The sequence below is a fragment of the Dermacentor silvarum genome, chromosome 1 (assembly GCF_013339745.2).
Source record: "Dermacentor silvarum isolate Dsil-2018 chromosome 1, BIME_Dsil_1.4, whole genome shotgun sequence".
NCBI classification, from domain to species: domain Eukaryota; kingdom Metazoa; phylum Arthropoda; class Arachnida; order Ixodida; family Ixodidae; genus Dermacentor; species Dermacentor silvarum.
Genome location: NC_051154.1, coordinates 265,109,208 through 265,128,636, shown reverse-complemented (window position 1 = coordinate 265,128,636; position 19,429 = coordinate 265,109,208). Strand labels below are relative to the sequence as shown.

Here is a 19,429-nt window from a genome sequence, read left to right as displayed (position 1 = left end):
TCTTGTAAATTAAAAAGTTGCAATGTCTCGATGTTCACACAGACTGAAGCCGGTGCATTTAATTGTGTTAAGCAAAATAGAATTCACGGATTGCATGAATATACCCACATATGAGGTGCAAAATAGAAGAAATGACATGCAATCACGACAAGTAATCAAAATCTACGTTTAAAGTGATAAATGTGCTTATACACCGAACAGAGCTCTTACGCCAATTTCAACATAAGCATGTGTAAAGACTGCTCACTTGATGACATTACTTGTAAAACATATATGCTTCAATAGAATGGACTGATGGACAAGTTGGTATTGCATTATGCGATTTGTAGTGCAAACAGTGCACACAAAATGACATAGTGCAAACAGTGCACACAAAATGACAGAGTTTTCTTCTAGCTCTGTCGTCTTGTGTGCCCTGATTGCGCTACACGTATATCACATAATGTGTATCACGTTTAATCATTCTAAGAGGAATCGGACAGCTTTCTTTTTGCAGTCGCATATGGTGGCAAGTACATGCAACGGCAGACTCTCCTTGCATAGCATATGCAAAGCAGCACCTGCGTTGAGCTGCTATAATATGCTCCCACAATTATCTCCCTTCTACTAAGCTGCTTTTTTGCCTTTCAAAAATCTCGAAGATCCCCCATAATATAACATGTTCGTACTAAATGGCTTACATAGTCTGTGGAAAAGTAGGATGCACGATAAACACGCAGAAACCCCGTGATCACCGAAATTGTTTATTCGGGAAACAGTGGCTTATGTACATAGTGTGCGGCTCAAGAGCAGCAGCCTGAAGGCTTGTCCTTGTTAGATGCCTGTGTTTGCCTGCCTGAGTATTAACTAAGTGTGTAACTAAGCATTACTGGTTGTAGAGAGCTACTGCCCTTTTACCATGCCGTACAGAAAAAAAAAAGAGCTGCGGTGTACGATGTTTAAAGCATCAGGCTCGCGAATGAGAAGACATGAGTTCGAATCCTATACTATGGGGGCCATTTTTTAAGCGAAGCTTTATAGGCTCACAAGTGTCAGCGATGGTGGTGGTGGTGGCGGCGGCAGTGTCACGCTGAAAAGTGGGCCGATCTTGGCAATAGTGCAGAAAAGGTCCAAGCTCAATGGCACATACCAGGGACAAAAAAGAAAGAGAAAAGAAAGAGACAGAAAGAGAGAGTGAGAGAGAAATAAAGAAATAAGGAGAGAGGGAAAGAGAGATAGAGAAATAAAGAGAGAGAGAAAGATACATAGAGAGAAAGAGTGAGAAAGAAAGAGAGAAAGTGACAGGGAGAGAAAGAAATAGAGAGAGAAGGAAAGAGAGAAAGAAAGTCACCACAAAGGTCAGAGAATGGAAGAGAGAAAGAAAGAGAGAGGGAGAGAAAAAGAGAGGGAGAGAGAGAGTGAAAGAAAGAAAATCACCACGAAGGTCAGATACACACACGACAAGCTTTGCTTACCCCCACTTTCTCGACAGGGGAAGGGCTGGTGATTTTTATCCAGACAAATTCTTTTTATGATCGTATAAATGGCTGTTCTTCTGTTATTCTGATATAAATTAATTGCGGTTATTGGAAAACAGAGATAAAGGTCTAACATATTCTCATAAACTTAATAAAGGAGTTTTTTGGACCACTACTAACGTGGAATTAGCCCAGCTACAGGAGATCTTGAAGAAGTATACATCCAAATAACTGAACTGAGGCTTCCCTTTGGAAGTTCTTTAGCTCATTTTATTTTCATGGGAGATTACAGAACACTTTTCCCGATCACCATGAGTTGCCCTTGCTGTGTTGTGGGCTACAGATCTAGAGAGTGGCGACATCGCTGCGGAATGTCCCAGACACACTTCTAAAGAACTTCCAACATTTTCATTGTATATATTTGCATTATCTTTGGTTAAATAATGCTGCAGTCACATAATCCGATGGGTATAGGCAGGCATGTATAAAAATCTCTTTGCTCTGCTACACAATATCAAGAACACTTGTGTTATAAACCATTACAGTACTCTAAACACCATTTTCAAACAACATGCAGTGTGTGCCAACGCATCCTTCTGAAAAAAAAAAAATGCCAATTTGACTTTCAAGGCAAAATGCAAGGTGAACTCAGAAAATGGAAACCAAGGGTTTTATTTCAAAAGTTAAAGAAGTAAACTGTTCCTAAGCTCTGGGATAAATTTAATGAAAGAAAGAGAAATAGAAAAAATGGCGGCCAAGAAAAAAGAAAGAACTTGCAAATATGGACGTGTGAATAGTAATTTTTGAGACCAAATTGAATATGAATCGAATTTGATTAATGAATGGCCGTTTACACCATTAATGTAACACCATCTTAACATTCTATGTATATAAACTTAGCAAGTTTCAGTCGTTACATTGCATGTTATGAAGTGTTGTTTATTAAAAACATAAACGGAGCATTACAAACAAATACGCAGTTCGTTCACATACACAGGACTCTTCGGAGAGTGTGAATGATCGCAGTTTAGACAGCACAATTTGGCTCCCCAAGCGATGTAGCCTGTTCCATTACATAACTTCATATATTTCATGTTGCTATAGCTGCAGGAATGAAATTTACCGTATCTTCTTGAATTTTTATACTTGATTAAGTACAGTTGACGATTTTAAATATTCAAAAAACTATTAGAACAAATATTCGTACTTATAAATAGTGAATACTTGATTTGAAGACTGAATCAAATAAGACAATATTCGATTCATTATTCGAAAGTTGAGAATATTCGCACACCCCTACTCACACATGGCGTACAAAATCTGAGTGATGACCCACATTTGGTATCAGCACTCGCTCTATTGTGGTGCTTCTTTGCATTCTTATAAAAGGCTGTCAAAGGGCAGCTTCAGAAGCCCAGCCCCATTTTACTGTGGCACATACTTCCAATACCACACACTCTAAGACAATGAAACATGCCAAGTCAATAAGTAATCTTTATAAACTGATAAAAATGTCTTAGGTTGTTTGCAAACTATAGCTCCTTAGTGATATATTTTTATAAGAATTATGTAGGGTGTTAGTTCTGCCTGACTTGGTTCTTGTTATCAATATGTGCAAGGCCCACATGCAGCATCCTGTTATCTCAAGAAAATTAAGGTTATAAAAGGTTGTGCTGGGCACCTCTCAAAACTGGTAGCTGGCCCACGCCATTAATCATCCCTCCTACACTGGGCAGAAAGACAAAGTGAAGAGCAGGAGTCCGACAAAGATCGAAGAGCAACTGGTTTACTTTACATAGTATGTATTTACAGGAGTTTATAAGCTAGTAAGAAGCACACCCAAGGTGTCCTCTTTGAAAGCCTTGGCCTTTCTCAGATCCCTAAGCCAGAACCTCGTGACATACTATAAAGCCAATCAGATGGGCTGAAGCCATCGCAGAACTCCGTATACTTCAATTCACTTTCACTGGCTCTGCCTTCGTGAGAGAAAAGTTAGCAGCTCAAAACCGCAAGCACATTGTCCCTGCATGAAAGGTAAGAAGACAGGCAGCTGGCAGGTCTCACTTCCAGGAACAGTCTCAATAGCTAGCTGGCTCTCTCCCACACTTGGGCTATTTGCAGATTTCTAGATGCACTCAGATGAATGCTCCTTTCAAGGCACACCTTTCATGTGTAAGCTCCAAGAAGCCATCATAGTGCTTATGAGTATTGTCTCAGTACCACAATCTCATTCTAGGCTTCACCAACCAATCAGAGCTAGGTAAATGTGGCCTCTTGCAGCAGCTTCTTGAAAATGATAGCACCTACACAGAATGCTAGTCTTAAAAGGTTGGGCTGGTGCTCCCCAGTAGAAAAGTGTGTAGTTTCTAGGTGGCACTGTATTGTGCATTCTCCATAGTCCAGATTGTCTTTAGTTGTTACTTATTACTATTAGAAAATAGGACAGCAAAGATTCACCACCTCTTAGAATAAGCTTTAACTATCACTTGCTAGCCCTCTGCGACTCTGGGCACCTTTGTGGATTTCATGACAGGATTACCTTGCATTTTAAGATACACAATACCTTAATTATCTTAGTTTTGTACAGCCTTGCTGAATGCATGATACAAAGATTAGATACCCAAAAAGTATTTTGCAGTAGCACCTAAGATAAATATCTCTGATAATCCCTTGCCCAGATCTACAATACTTGATGTGCTTCCTTTGCCCAGACTATGTATGCTTGGTTGATAAACAACAACAAAAAAAATGTTTGTTGCACTTCTAATACTGCAAATGCTAGGGCCTTCTATACAATTTTTCATGAGTGTGTCCACATGACTGGGAGTTGAGTGAAACTTTTCGGAAGTAAAGATCCTATTCAAGGCGGAGAAGCTTGTTTCTGCTCCAGCAGTTCTAACAGGAAGAAGCAGTATCCTCATAGCTGCAGTGGATTTAATCAAATTATTTAGTACTCTTTCGATAGGCAGTGTCTGCCTGCAACAATGGATTAGGGCAAGCTGGAGCAGGTGGCTTTAAGAGTGCATGAAAAGCAAACTGAGTCCATTTTCTTTTAATTACGCCTGCAGGCTGTTTGTTTTTCCTGAAATTGAAACACCATCGAACAAAATCGTGGAAATGTTTTTTGGGCTCAAGTCAACTATATAAAACTCTCCCACAAGTCACTCATTCACACATAAGAAATACAGCTGATTTGCACTTGGAAGCTTTTTCTGATATCTGTTGAAACAGCCTCTATGAAAGTCTCAAGAACTCCTGCAATTGAAGTAGAGGAGAGAAAGTGGGCATTCTAGGGTCTTGTAGCGATGTTTTTGATGAAATTACCAGATCCACCAATAGATGCAGCTGTTGTCACCAAATTAGGACACGTGGAGATTGTGCATGGTATATTTCTGATTTGAAAACGTAGAAGTTGAGCCTCATGCAGCTTTTTATGCTGCCACTATTCTTTTTAACCTGCTTTTAGGACTGTGCCATGACCACTGATTGCACACTATCTCGCGGTAAATGGTGTGATGCTCCCAGGCCATCTTGTGTTGTTGACTTTTCTTATGTTTAAAGGCCTTGTGATTGACTTTTTTGAAGCAAGCAAGCAAAACTACCTCTGTCGCCCATGTGCAAGACATTCATTCAGTGCTGTGTGTCTTAAATTTGCATCCCTCTGCAGTTCATTCAATCCAAGTAAGAGGATTTCATTGGCTCCTCCTTGCCAGATTTCAAATGCTTGGTTTGAGTGCGGGAGCAGTCTAACAACTGCTCCCGCACTCAAACACGTGGTGGTGGTGAGATGTTCGAGTGCAAAGCAAGATGTCCGACATCCTGCTCTCACATTGCTTACCAGTTGAAGCTTCAAGTATGCATGGAGCTGGTAGAGGACAAGTTAGACTGCTGCCAGATCACCCTGTTATGAATAGCAGTGTCTGCACAGATTGGTGGAAGCAGGCCACACCACTGTCCCCAAGTTTAGCCAGAGCAAACCAAACTCAACTTGCATGGAGGACTTAGCACATCACTTGTATACAATACAAATACTTTTGCTTATGAGAATAAAACATTCTTTTATATTGTCAATATTGCCACTTTTAAATGAGTCATATATGCAAAGTACATCATTACACCAATTTTAGACCATATTCCTTCCAAATAATTACTGCCTTGTGCTTTTTGTTGTCAATTTCATACTTTGTTGTCAATTTCAGCAGGATCTGAAGATATATTTTTTAGACACCTGTCTTCTATCCAAAAAGCCATTCTTGAAAAGCGGCTGCAAAGACTGAAGCAGGCAAAGATTTGATAGATTTTAACGCATAGCATGTACAGACCTGGACAGCTTCGCAGCACTGCCACTTGCCCCACAGACAACCAAAATATGGACAAATGTAATTTCAAACACGTTACAGTGCTCTTGTACCATAATTTGGGCTCCCCTTGCACGACTGCATGTTATTCAGCTACAGACTGGAGCAGTAAGACCTACGTTTTTATTTTGAAATGTCGTCAGCGGCTCCTCAAAACCGGAACTAGCAAAGCCCAGTTAAACTAGTGGCTGTCAGCCCCAACAGAAACACGGGGCAAACTAGCTGCTGCATTCACTTCTTTATGGTTAGCATCTCTAACAGTGTTAAGAAGGTGTATGACATATTATGCCATACCTCTGTACATCTTTCTCAGTAAACATTAACTCCTGTTATTCGAAACTATTTCACCAGTCCCTTGAGGTTCTATTTAACAAGATTATACTGTATTTACTTATACGAATGCTACATGCAAACCTCAGCCCGACAAACCAACTTGAATCACTTTTGTAGGGTTCATGTAAATGCCCTAGCTGCCACACCTGAAAAAAATCTTGAGTACCGATACGTCCATAGATTAAAGACAAAAATGTATAGAATGTTAAATGCAGCAAGCAACATCTGTCAGTTCACTAGCATGAATGTGCTGTGAGGAGTTTATCACAAACCGCAATAAATGACATATGTGACCAAGCAAAGCGTGAAAAATACTGTAAGGTGGATTCAATAAATTGCACAAAAGGACAACAATTTTTTTTTTCATCTCAGTCCCTTCTTTCTTCAATTACATTTTTTTCTACACTTGAGGAATTGAAGAATAAAATTATATTGGGCAAGAGTGACAAAGACGACAATACCCCACTGCCAGACATCTTACATGCAGGATTATCGGAAGAGTCAATTAATCTTCCCATGTCCTTGCAAGTTGAACACCCAAGGCGGCTTTGCAAGCACTCGAAAATTCTCGTTCCCAAAATACCTTCCTAGTTCAAGCATCGAGTGCTCAGAGTAAAGTTCGCTGCAGCTTGTGATGTGTGCATCTGGTCACTTATTTTTTACAGTGATAACTGTTATGGGCTCTCTTCCCTAATTGTTTTGATATCCACCACTGGTGCCAATGTTGGCTGGCATCTGTTGTAGCAATCCCAGAGTGCTTTGCGAGAAGTTTATAAAGAAATAAATTAAAAAAATGCACGGTGCCCTGAGTGGATTCGAACTCCAGTCCCACAGAGCAGCAGGTTTTACCTCTCAGTCATTTCTCCGATTCTATATGTCACGGAGCGGCATATTTTCGAATGGTTTGGACACTGATTAACGACACGCCGAATTACGAGCGTCAAAAACGTGGGCTCCTGACTGTGCAGCGTATAATGCATTCGACATCGACACGCCGAATTACGGGCGTCAAAAGCGTCGTGGCCGCTCGGGCTGCCATCTCGATTCCAGACGCGACACGCTGATTACGGACCCCGAAGTGTGCGTGTACGGCCACGTGGTAGTGCCGGGCTCGACCTTGGCCCTTGACATTGGGAGAGAGGATAATCTGCGGTTCTTCGTCCATAGTGAAAGGGCGCGGCCAAGATTGTTGGGAGCTAAGAGCGCTGAATTCGGAGAACGCTACATAGCGGCAGTTTCCCTACCTAGGGAACTAGGGAAAGGAGAGGCTATTTAAGCGCAGGTTTTGGGCCCTGCTGATTAGTCTAGAAGCTGAACCTATGCGCTGCTGAGAAGCCATTAGGGGGCTAGTGCCGTCCAGTATCGCCTGGGCCGCCTGGCCACGTCGGAACTCCGAGGAACTTGTTGACGTACGAGGCGTCAAACCAGCGTCTGCAACGAAACTCACGGTAGTTTGCCTCAAGTTAGCTCAACCTGCTTGAGAGAAGACGTCCAATCTAGACTCCCGGGAAACCCAGCTCAGCAATTCGCATCCACCTCGACAAGATCGGACCGCCAGCATTCTTCGGGAAAGCTTTGTGAACCAACTTCCACGGTTTATGGACTTGCTGCTGCTGCCCGGCCATGCGTATGACACCATTTGTTTTCTTTTGAACTTTGATTTCTTTTGAACGTTGTTTTAGTGAAATGCTGTTAAGTGTATTCTTGTGTATTTGATCCTCGCACTGTTTCATTTTTAGATGTACTGTTAATCGCTCGTATTTATTTGTCCTTATCATTGTGTATATTAAGCTCAGGTGTGTTAGTCTGTCTTGTGTCTTTTTTATTATTGTATTTTATTAATCTGTGTGTATTTATCAGCCGATAAATATCTTGTTTTTTTGTTTACTCCCGACTCTGACTCTTTTCACTGTGCTCGCTTGCGTACGGAACGACCAACCAGCTTGTCTACCCCGTCGATTGACTTCGCGCCGACGACGAATCGGGGACGGCTGTGACACTATAGCAGAGAAAAACATTGCATCTGGAGAGTGTGATCACGCCGCTAGCTGCTGATTGGCCAATGCCACACTCTGCAGTTTACCTATAAACCAGCACTGAGGTGGAAGAACGTAAATGAAGCCACCGGTAAAGTGCGAGAGGCAGGATAGGAAAGAGAAGGAAAAAATACCCGTCTCTCTTCACTTTACCACCAGGAGCGCCATCTCCACAATTAATTAAATTTTCTCAATAGTAGATTGCTTCATGTGCATATTCTAATGTTTACTCCAACCAATACTGCACAAAACTGCAACATTTACGACACACAATATTGCGCTTCTGTCGATGCTACAAGAGAAAAGAAAAATGCACCTGGAGAGCTACAATGGCAGATGCCATGCTCCTATAGGTAATTTATAAACTAGCACCGACCAGAAAGAATTTACACAAAGCCAGTGGTAAGGAGTCAAAGGTTGGGTAAGAAAGACAAAGAAGAAGAAATAGTGTCTTTCCAATTCACCACCGGCAAATGTCACATTTACAAATGAGGACATGTGCTATAGTCAACACCGAAAAACATTCTTCTCTAAAGCAGATTGCTTGCACACACCTGCGAATATTTACTACAATAAATACCACACGAAACAGTGCAAGGCTTACTGTGCCAAATATTGCACCAGCTATTGCGCCACTGCTTTGCATTATCGGCAAAGTCTGTACTTCTTTCTTCTGGGTGCACTATTCCAGAAAATTTGGCATTATGGCAGCTTGGCACTGGGCACTTCACGGCACCAGTTCTTCAGGATGATGCAGGATGTGCTTCTTTGAGGGGCCCCCACAACAAGCAGTGTGATGTGGGACCAGCAGTAGTTCAAAGCTCGCTCAATGGGTAAGCAGGTCCCAAGAAAACATAGCACTCACTTTCTTAACAGATACGCAATGGGTCCGAGTTTTTAAAAGAGTTTTTCGGCTATCTGCAGAGCCTTACAGACCAACTTACAGGAGATTTGGAAAACGTCCATCAATTTCAGGGCTCTTAAATTTCAGGAATAATACAATGAAGATTTTGAGGGGGAAGCATTCGTGATACGACCTCGTGATGTGCATGGTTAACTGTAGCTGTGTGATGTTTTATTTATGGATTCAATGTTTCACAGTATCTGTTTTTCGTAAGCCTGTTGCTGTCCAGATCAATATCACTTCTCGGAATATTACACAGTTCTCGCACTTTAGAAGGGCATTGACAGGTAGCTTGCTGGTGTCTGTTTTGGACGCCTGAAAACGCAAAAGTTGCCTGTTCCACAGAGGTCGATAATCGTATTACTCGCTCAAGAATAAATTGTATGCTGCAGGTACTGTATGTGAAATTTCCAACAAGAAAACACAGGAGAAGCTCTCTGCAACTCTGAGCACAATGGACAGTTAGCAAAATTATGTAATAGGCTGCCTTGCAAGGCTGTTTTCCAAACAAAAACTCTCATTCACAAATTACATTTCTGCTCCAAGCTTGGAGAGCCTGAAGGCTTTCTAAGAATCACTCTGGAAATGCTACCCACTCCCCCAAAGTGTTCGTCTTGCTAGGGAGAACAGCTAGCCAAGAGGAAACCATGCTAGGTTTTTGAAGTAGTATTAAATACTGCCAGCCTGATGCCCGATCCTGCCAAGTCTATGAATTTTGTATGACCTGATGTAAAGAGGCTCATATTCTTTAATTTCAGGGGTAAGCGAAGAACTCTGCAATAATAGAAATGTCAGTCAAACCTCAATACAGCCAACACAGATATAACAAATTATCGGATATGATGAAGTAAATATGAAATTTGGTTGGCTATGCTTTATTTCAATGGAGTATCCTACTGCTATAACAAAATAAAAAATGTGGTATCCAACTCTATATCGGGTATAGCGAAGCAAATTTTGTTTGCAGGTGCCTTAATTTATATATTCTGGTAAAAAAATATTAAATACTGTCACCGACAAATTTTTATATGCATGATTTTTTAACACTTCCCTGCAGCACCGCTACCTACCCCTAACACTAGAATAATAATAACCAAAATTTTGTACGCAGTACGACATGCAGAGCACCCACATGTAGCATTTATTCTTGCTCCCATGCCTTGTATCAGCATGGCAAGATGCCGACGGGCCATCAAAATCTGCAGGAGATCTTTTGCTGGCCCGTTAGAGCACCCTGCTTGCATTTAAAAAATGTTTCTTGCATTGAAGTGATAGCGAATTTTTTTCACCGACATTTGTGTGTGTACACTTACAACGAATATTGCATATAACAAAGGTATTTTTGTGGCCTATGCGACTTCGTTATAACGAGACTCGACTCAATAATGGTGTCCTGGACTTCCTTCTTTTGGTGTGTAACTTCATACATTCGTCAGCATAACAGCCGTGTGGAAACCCAGAGACAACAATGACATCCAATGGATATCCTAGGGATGTGTCGAATACGTCCTGTGGACAGTCCCTCAAAATATCCTTTGGCCACACTTTCCATGTCCTGCGCACATGCCTTGCAAGTCTGCGAGGGACATCATGAGGACATACTATACATTTTACATACATGTGCCAGGTCCTTTCACAGAAAGTTTCCTGTAATGCCTATTACTTTCACAGCACACCCTGCGTGACAGATGCAACCAGGCAAAGCGCCCACACATCAAGAACAGATAGTACATTGAGTGCACACGTTACGCATGCATGCCAGGCACGCATGCGGAAGTGCAGTATGCTCCTAATTCTTCTAGCCTTCTGCTAAGTGCAAGTGGCTTATTGAACTAACATAATTTTCCCAAGTAAATTGCGCCAGAAAATTCGCTCGGTAAAATGCACACACGAGTTGCAGACATGATAGCTTTGAATTGTAATTCAAACATGTGAGCAAACATAATTATCTTACAAGGGAACTCAAAGACGCCGCCGCTTGCAGGACACATATTCATGTGTATCTCAAAAAATATCCATGTGCGATATCCTTGGGACATGCATGGCAGGATATCCTTAACTGGACATCCACCAAATGGCTTATTTGTCTCCGAAATGGTGCACGGACATTAGGACATGATTTGGATGCTCTATTGATGAAGTGTTTTCACTGGGAAGTCAGTGTGTTTGATGGAACATGGCAGAATGAGTTCACATGAGAAGCAGGAAGTTCAGAATCATGAGGTAACTGCTTTGTTGCAAGACTCTGTCCTGGCATCATAAGTGAATGCCTTGAAACAATTAAACTATGAACAATGTAAAGCTTATTATTAAATCAAATTTTGAATGGGGTGTCACTCTGCTGTGCACACATGCAAAGTTTCTTTTGGACTAGCCGCCTTTATGCAGAATGCCTGTGTAACGAAAAAGTTGCAGTTTTGCCCTTAACGCGATGCAGTGGCATGACAGCTGGCATAATATTATTTGCAGTAAGTACTACACTGTTACTTGCGGTATTAGCTGGAGTAAAATTGCAGATGCATGCGAGTTATCCCCAGACGACAAGAAGAAAAACAAAACTATAGTTTAGTGATGCCTCCAGTCTAAGTCATCTTTGTGTAGGTGTCCCATTGTTGGAGAAGCAAAGGACTGCAACTCTCTTCGTTCTCTTTCCTATCTGCCTTTTGCTTCTTGACACCAGCTTCATGTATGTTCTTTCACCTTGGCACTGGTCTATGAATAAACTGCAGAGAATAGTGTCAGTCAAACATTTTAATAAGTGCTCAAGAGCCCAGGCACCGTACTGTTCATCAAACAAAGGAACGCAGTCGCATTCGTGACAGTGAACAGACAGATTACCATCATGGTAATTATTCACATTTAAACGATGCTCTCTTTAGTCATGAAGACACCATCCCGTCTGTCCTATGTACTTCTTACTGCGGGACAGCGGCGACTCATACACCACTACCTTTTCACGATCCACAAAAAGATTTCGATGCCTTTGGAACACGAAACTGCAGATTTTTGGTACGGGTCTGTCAATTGACACACCCTGCTAAGTTTATTTGGAGCTGAAAGAACAACTCTTGTGTTCACACAACTAGCAATTTTTTAAAGACAGTGTGCCGTCCTGTGTAGGTAGGGCGCAACTGTTACCTTTTGTTTTGTATCTGTTCATTTGCTGTGCCCCGAGTGCTATTTTCTACACGACATCTTCTCAGCAACCCCTCTGCTAAGAAACCCTTAAGGACTCCAGAAATTATGCTTTAGATAACCGTTCTGACTGATTCTTCAAGCTTGTGTAAATCTTGTGATGGCACAACTTTTTTAATGCCTTTCTAAGACCTAAGTTAGCAATGCTCCTTTTAACAAGTTTCGAATGGGCAGAGTTGTACAGTCGCAAGGGCTTATTGTTATTAGCTCTACATTTATATGTCCAACACATGTGTTGGTCTAGCACAGTAATTCTTTACATTTAAATGATGCTCTCTTAAGTAGTCATTAAGACATTGTCCTGTCTGTCCTATGTACTTACCGCAGGACAGCGGCAACTCGTACACCACTGCCTCTTCAAAATCCACGGAAGGATTTCGAAAAAACACCTTTCTACACCATGCACAGTAGCACCACATCTGATCAATATGCGAAACTGAGTTTTCCAAAAAGGCCGCTTCTTTACCTATCAGGTTGATAGACAGAGTGCTTATACAACTTTCACCACTCTGGTTGATAGCCTGTGTCTCAATAATTTCACGCACATCTTTATCTATGTGCCTGGCCAAAACCACACTATCACCAAACAAAGGAGTGCAGCCACATTCGTGACAGTGAACAGACAGGTGACACTCATGGTAATTCTTCACATTTGAGCAATGCTCTCTTATGCGGTCATTAAGACATTGTCTGTCCTATGTACTTCTTACACAGGACAGCGGCAACTCGTACACGATTGCCTCTTCACAATCCACAAAAGGATTTCGATGCGTTTTGCAACACCCGACCACAGACTTTCGGACGCCCGAAGGACTTGCCCGCCGAAAGAGCACTGCAGTTCTTAGACATCTAGCTTGAGTTTTCGGACTAACACACGTGTTGATATATAAGCCTAGAGCTAATAGCCCTTGCTACCGTACAACTCTGCCCATTTGAAACTTGTTAAAAGGAGCATTGCTAACTTTTGCCTTGGTAATGCTTTAAGAAAGCCATGCCATCACAAGATTTACACAAACCTGAAGAATCAATCGGAACGATTATCTAAAGCAGGGTTTCCGAAGTCCTTGCAGCTTTCTGTAGTTCCTGAAAAGATGTGTAGAAAATAGCACTCGGGATACAATAAATGAACAGAGACAAAACAAACGAAAGGTAGCGGTTGTGCCCTACCTACACAGGATGGCACGCTGTCTGAAAAAAATTGCTAGTCGTGTGAACGCAACAGTTGCTTTTTCCAGCACCCGATAAACTTAGCAGAGTGTGTTGGTTGACAGACCCGTGCCGGAAGTCTGTGGTCAGGTGTTCCAAAACGCACCGAAATCCTTTTGTGAGAGCAGTGGTGTACGAGTTGCCGCTGTCCTGCGGTAAGAAATACATAGGACGGACAGGATGATGTCTTAATGACCACATAAGAGAGCATTACTTAAATGTAAATTACCGTGACAGTCACCTGTCTGTTCACTGTCATGAATGAGGCTGCACTCCTTTGTTTGGCGATTTTATGACTTTGGCCAGGCACAGAGATAAAGATGTGCGTGAAATTATTGAGGCACAGGCTATCAAACAGAGTGGTGAAAGCTGTATAAGCACTCTGTCTATCAACCTGATAGGTAAAGAAGCGGCCTTTTTGGAAAACTCAGTTTGGCATATTGATCAGGTGTGGCGCTACTGTGCATGGTGTAGAAAGGTGTTTTTTGGGGGGGAATAAATTTGTTGAACTAGGCGCATTGTGTTGTCCACGTCTTCCTTCCGTCCTCGTCTGCTGGCATTAAAAATGTTGTCGAGTTAGTTTACTGGAACATTTCTAATTGAGACAGCGTTAGTGAAATGAATTACAATGACATAGTGAATTCGTCAGGGCCAAGGTTTAATTACATGTTGCCTGCCAGAGCAAGCAGGAAGGAGACAATGTGAAAAGAGGAAATGAGAAGCAGCATAAATGGTTCATACATTTCCAGCAACTGTCCAGTACCTCAGGGAGCACAACCCTACTCAAAAGGCTTGCTTGTATTAGTAGATGTATTCGCTAAGTATAACTGATCTTTATTGTTGTAAAAGCAATGCACTTGTTGACATGCAAACGAGCCCTAAATCACACAAACACGATCATGCTTGTGTTTGTGCGATTTAGTGCTTTCCTATGTGTCAATAAGTATGCTGCCTTTAGAACAATAATGGTCAACCAACTAGCCCAGTAATACCTTCTCAGCAAGTACAACTAACCTGTACACTGCAGCCACTTCATCTCAACTACTTAAGCTGCCAAGATCTACAATGACTTGGGCATGTCACTGTGAAAAATAAGTAGGGCCATAAGGATGCCATTTATTCTACAGGTTGTCTTTTTATGGGCTCTCAACTGCCTGCACTGAATGTGCCAAGTCAGCCTGGATGCCACATCACACAATCAAAACCCAGCTGAATTTCCTGAACACCAGCACAAAAGCAAAAGGTGCCGGCCTTCCACAATCTCTACTTCTGGATTGCATTCTGACTTGGAAACCTGGATCCACTCTCATTATGGCCAATTCGTTTTGACTATTTGACCTGCTACTATTCTGCAACCAGATTGGGCACATCATCTACGGGCTTATGCTCATAAAGATGCCATATCTCTTGAACAGGTCAGTTGTACTTGCTGAGGAGGTATTGGTTGGCCATTATTGTTCTAAAGGCAGCACACTTGTTGAAACATATAAAAATCAAACAAACACGAGTACTCGGTGTTTGTGTGATTTAGGGTTCGTCCATTAATCAACAAGTGCACTGCGTTTAGAACAATAAAGGTCAGTTACACTTTGCGAATACATGTAGTTATTAATAACATAAGCGAGCCGTTTTAGTAGCGCTGTTGTGCTCCCTGAGGTGTTAGACAGTGGCTGAAAATTTATGAAGCATTTATTCTGTTTTTCATTCAGTCAACTGCAATTTAGTTGCATTCTTAGATCAATGCCAATTGTTGCGGCTCAGGGTAGCGTATAGGCCAGGAATCCTCCACGCACAGGTATGAGTACGTCCGGGAGTAGGAGCGAAAGAAAAAGTTTTTTTTCCCATTATTTACACTGGCTCCAGATACGGAAGCCCACTAAATGTCTCAGCACACATCAGGACACATCATGACACCCTCACTGCACCAAAGGTGTCTGCTTATAAAACAGTCATCTTCTCTAGGTGACTAGACCAGGGAATTTTATCACAGTGTGTCGGCCAGTCACAATCATCGAACCGATCGCAATGTCCTACCCATGACATTGCACCATTCTGCCGTACTCCGCCTCCAATGATGTGCGATCGCCTCTGCATACGATGCAACCACGTGGCAAATTGGGAACCTCAGGTCGGCCCAGTTCCCACTGAAGTAAGTCCTCGAAGTTGGCCCCTTGCATCAATTAGTGGCATCTCCATGCCGGTCGCTTGCAGCAGCCCGGGAAGCCTGGCCTTCATGGTGGTTACCGCATTTACAGAATCCAGTGGTCGTTGTCACCTTGAGGGGAGCTTCTTTGTTCATGGGTCACAGTCTATGTTGGGCCTCGTCGCCATCTGGGCGGGCGCTGATGAAAGGGCTGCATCGTGGCAAGCACACAAGGAATGCCCATCATTTGAGAGGTAACAGACTCCTCCGCCATAGGGTGATTCGACCTAAGGGTGACCAGCTACCAGGTTGCCCGAAGCATTGATGTTCAGTCGCGATTTCAGGGATCTTCCAGATGTGAAGGCTGATGACACACTGCAGCTTGAAGTCTCAGCATTCGCTTCGTTGTGGCCTTCGTCCTGGAAACACGCAATCACACACACGACCACAGGGCAAAGGAAAGCACTGTGCTCGCACCAAGAGCCATCGGGTCTAGTAAACAAAGCAACGCACCTGCCCTATCTAATAAAAGTACAAAAGCAGCAATCAAATCACTAAACCTTCGCTGAAGCCCACAATTCTGACATTAGACCAGGATTCACAATCAAATACGGAAGAGTCCTTTCCAGTGACAAAGGGCCACATGGCGCGAAAGCACCCGAAATCAGCTTAAATCCACCAGGCTTCGCTTGACCCAATAATTTGGGCCCCAAATTTTGTGCGGTCGACGTTTTTGACCGCAATTGCGCTTTGCGGTCAAAACTCTTAACTCATATGTGCGACTCATGCACTAACATTTTCTTCCTCTTGTCTACAAAAGACACACATTAAAGAGATAACAAAAAAAAATATTGTGTAAGTTACGCCCTCAAAACCACACAAAGATTCGCGATTATTTCTAAATACTTACACACACGCTCTAAGCAATACTCAAAACACTGCCCTCTTATAGATACATGTGCAAAACACTCACCAACACTTTGCTTCTTTGTGTTCGCACAAGACATGCTTTGAAGTAACGGTACAAACACTTTCTAAAATGGTGCAGTTAAACAACGGCCCCTCCAAATAACGCGTTTTACTTTCCAAGAAAAATCTCGCGAACACTTCCATGAAGTGAACTGATACTCAAGCGTGCCACTACAGGCTTCAAACAAATAACCTGGACTTGATGCTGCAAGCCTATCTCACACAACAAAGAAGCCTATCTGATTAAAAAAAGAACGACATATCGATAAAGCAAAGTTTCAACAACTTATCTGCGCGCAAACCATCATTTTGAGAATATCGATGAGCTTCTAAAACAGTTCAATCTAAACAAAGCTCGAAACATGCATATCCAAATGATCTCTAGTCTCGGAGATCTCAAAGTGTTCAACTGAACACTAAAAATAAAGAAACAAACTATTGCTCCCACAAAACCTGCATACCACTTTGTATTCTGAATAGCCACAGTTGCGTCATATCTTTAAGCCATACTTGAGGTGGGCGCGGTCTGAAAGCTTGTCTTGTCAGTGAGGGAATACGAAGAGCACGTGGGTCATTCCCCTCGCTGCAGACCCCGACACTTCACATATAGTTAACATGCCTTCTAGGCATCGCACTGCAATTTCACTGCCTCGTATGACCAATTTGTGTTGCCTTACTGCCTCGCTCTCCTGTGTCATACAAAGTACACCTTGAAAAGAACCGAATGAGGGGGAATATAATTGCCCCCTGGCTTTTGTCCACCTCCGCACCGAATGGCCCCTTCTTTTTTTCTCTCATCCGGCGGCTCGAACGCACTCTGACTGGAAACATTTAAAGTGACAAAAAACACTTCTTTTTAACTCTTTCACTGCATTCCCCACAGTTGCGCCTTTCGCTTTATTCTGCCGTGTTGCCTTCTCTGCCGCATTCCTGACTCCGCGACACTGCTTTTTCTTAGCACGCTTTCTGGTGCTCATCTCTGAGCCTTCTGCTCGCATCTCGTGCTGACCAGATCACATATCATCAGTCATGATTTCTATCTCAACTGCACAGTCTGAATGATTTGCGGGTAAGTCATTCCTCTCATTGCTACATCAACTCACGGACAGCTTCAAACACTTCGGGGCAATGCTATTATTTTCTTTTGTGCAACAAAGCTTGGAAACCTGGGAGCTGTCAACAACTGCACTGCCCTGCCTACACTGTGCTTTAGAGCACTTTTCTGACCGACTGAATTCTGCACTGGTGCTCTTGTCTAATTAGTCGGGGTCACTTTGGACTACTACTGCAAGAGCTGCCTTCGCGATGTACTCGTACTCCCTTGATAACTGTGCCAAGTTGTCCACAGCTGGCCTAACTGCTTCTGACCTGTTTGCTATCCTCTACCTCAATGTCGAGGTCTTCACACAACCGCAACAAGTTAGCCCTCAGTAAACTCGTCGTGCTCAATCCGGTCCCCATCAATGGGCTTCTCGGCAGCTATGCCACGGTCTACGGATTTGGCACCACCTATGAACGTACATTTAGGCTCACAGGGATTAGCCTCTTCCTACCATCGGCAGAACCGTGCGTGCTACTTCTTCGCACCTTCAGTGCACGACATTTCAGCTGCTTTGCTTCAAAACCCTGTTCCATTCTTTCAATCTCTAGTCTTAAGAGTTTCAATCTTTTCATCTTGTTGCCTAATCCATTCCTGTGTTTTAAATTCGTGCTCATGCTCAATTGCTTCCTGTTCCTGGTCTTTTCAAAATAAATTGCCGAAGTATTCAAAGTATTCCTGATTACTGTTGCTTTCTAAAATGGCTCTAATTTCAGCTTCTGACCTGTCATCCTCTACCTCAACATCGAGCTCTTCCCACAACTGCAACAGTTAGCCCTCAGTAAAGTCATTAGGTCCATGGTCACTACTTTAAGCTTTGACTCAGCTATTCCACAATACTTGTTGCAAAACCTGCACAAATTGATTAATTAAATTATGGGGTTTTACGTGCCAAAACCATGATCTGATTATGAGGCATGCTGTAGTGGGGGACTGCGGAATAATTTGGACCACCTGGGGTTCTTTAACATGCACCTAAATCTAAGTACACCGGTGTTTTCGTATTTAAATCCGCACAAATTGCAATGCAAGTAAAAATTACCAGTGTTTCAATTCTATTTTCCTCTAAGAACTCTAAGCTTGGAAAATATAGCAGAAAACAAACGCCTATCCACCGAAGTAGCACCAACTCCCCAAGTTCTCTTCCACTACATTGAAGCAATTGCAATAAGACATAAATCCTGAGTCACCTTTAATTGATTAGAATTGCAGTAGATCGCTACGTCCCAATTACTCCCCCATAAGTATGAGGTCTGGCTTTAGTAGCTGGTTCAGATCTATGCTGAAGGCTGCTTTCTGCTGAGACACGCTACAAACACAATGTCATAATAGGCAGTTGTATACACAATATAGGTTTTTAACAAGTCTAGGCTAAAAGATCTGATTACTCAAGCGCAAAGCCAGGCACTCACCCTGCACCGTGCAGTCATGATGCGCTGCGTTCATCCAGCCGCTCGTGAACCGGGAACCGGTTGTTGGTAGTTGGTGCTGGCTGCAGGTTTTATCTTGCCGCTGTCATCCAGTTGCCCACGAACCAGTTCTTGGTGACTGGCGTTAGCTGCAGGGTCCATCTTGCTACTGCAAGATGGACCTGTTGGGCCCCGTCACTGCCTGGGCGGGCGCTGGTGAAAGGGCTGCCTGATGGGAAGAACGCAAGGAATGCCCATCATTTGAGACGTAACAATAAAACCACCAATTACCAACTTCTCACCAGCCTATCACAGAATTT

General features: G+C 42.7%; 1 long non-coding RNA gene across 2 annotated transcripts in view; it reads right to left on the bottom strand.

Moving 5' to 3' along the window:
* Window positions 1-626: 626 nt before the first annotated feature.
* LOC119437138 (uncharacterized) overlaps window positions 627-19,429 on the bottom strand; it is a 68,884-nt gene continuing 50,081 nt past the window's right edge. Inside the window, exons 7-8 of one of the 2 annotated variants that reach the window (XR_007464864.1) lie at window positions 19,113-19,338; window positions 627-16,051 (exon numbers count right to left, since the gene is read on the bottom strand). This is a non-coding gene — a long non-coding RNA (uncharacterized LOC119437138). Of the gene's footprint in view, window positions 19,339-19,429 lie in introns of both variants that reach the window. The other variant, XR_007464863.1, reaches the window with a different exon arrangement.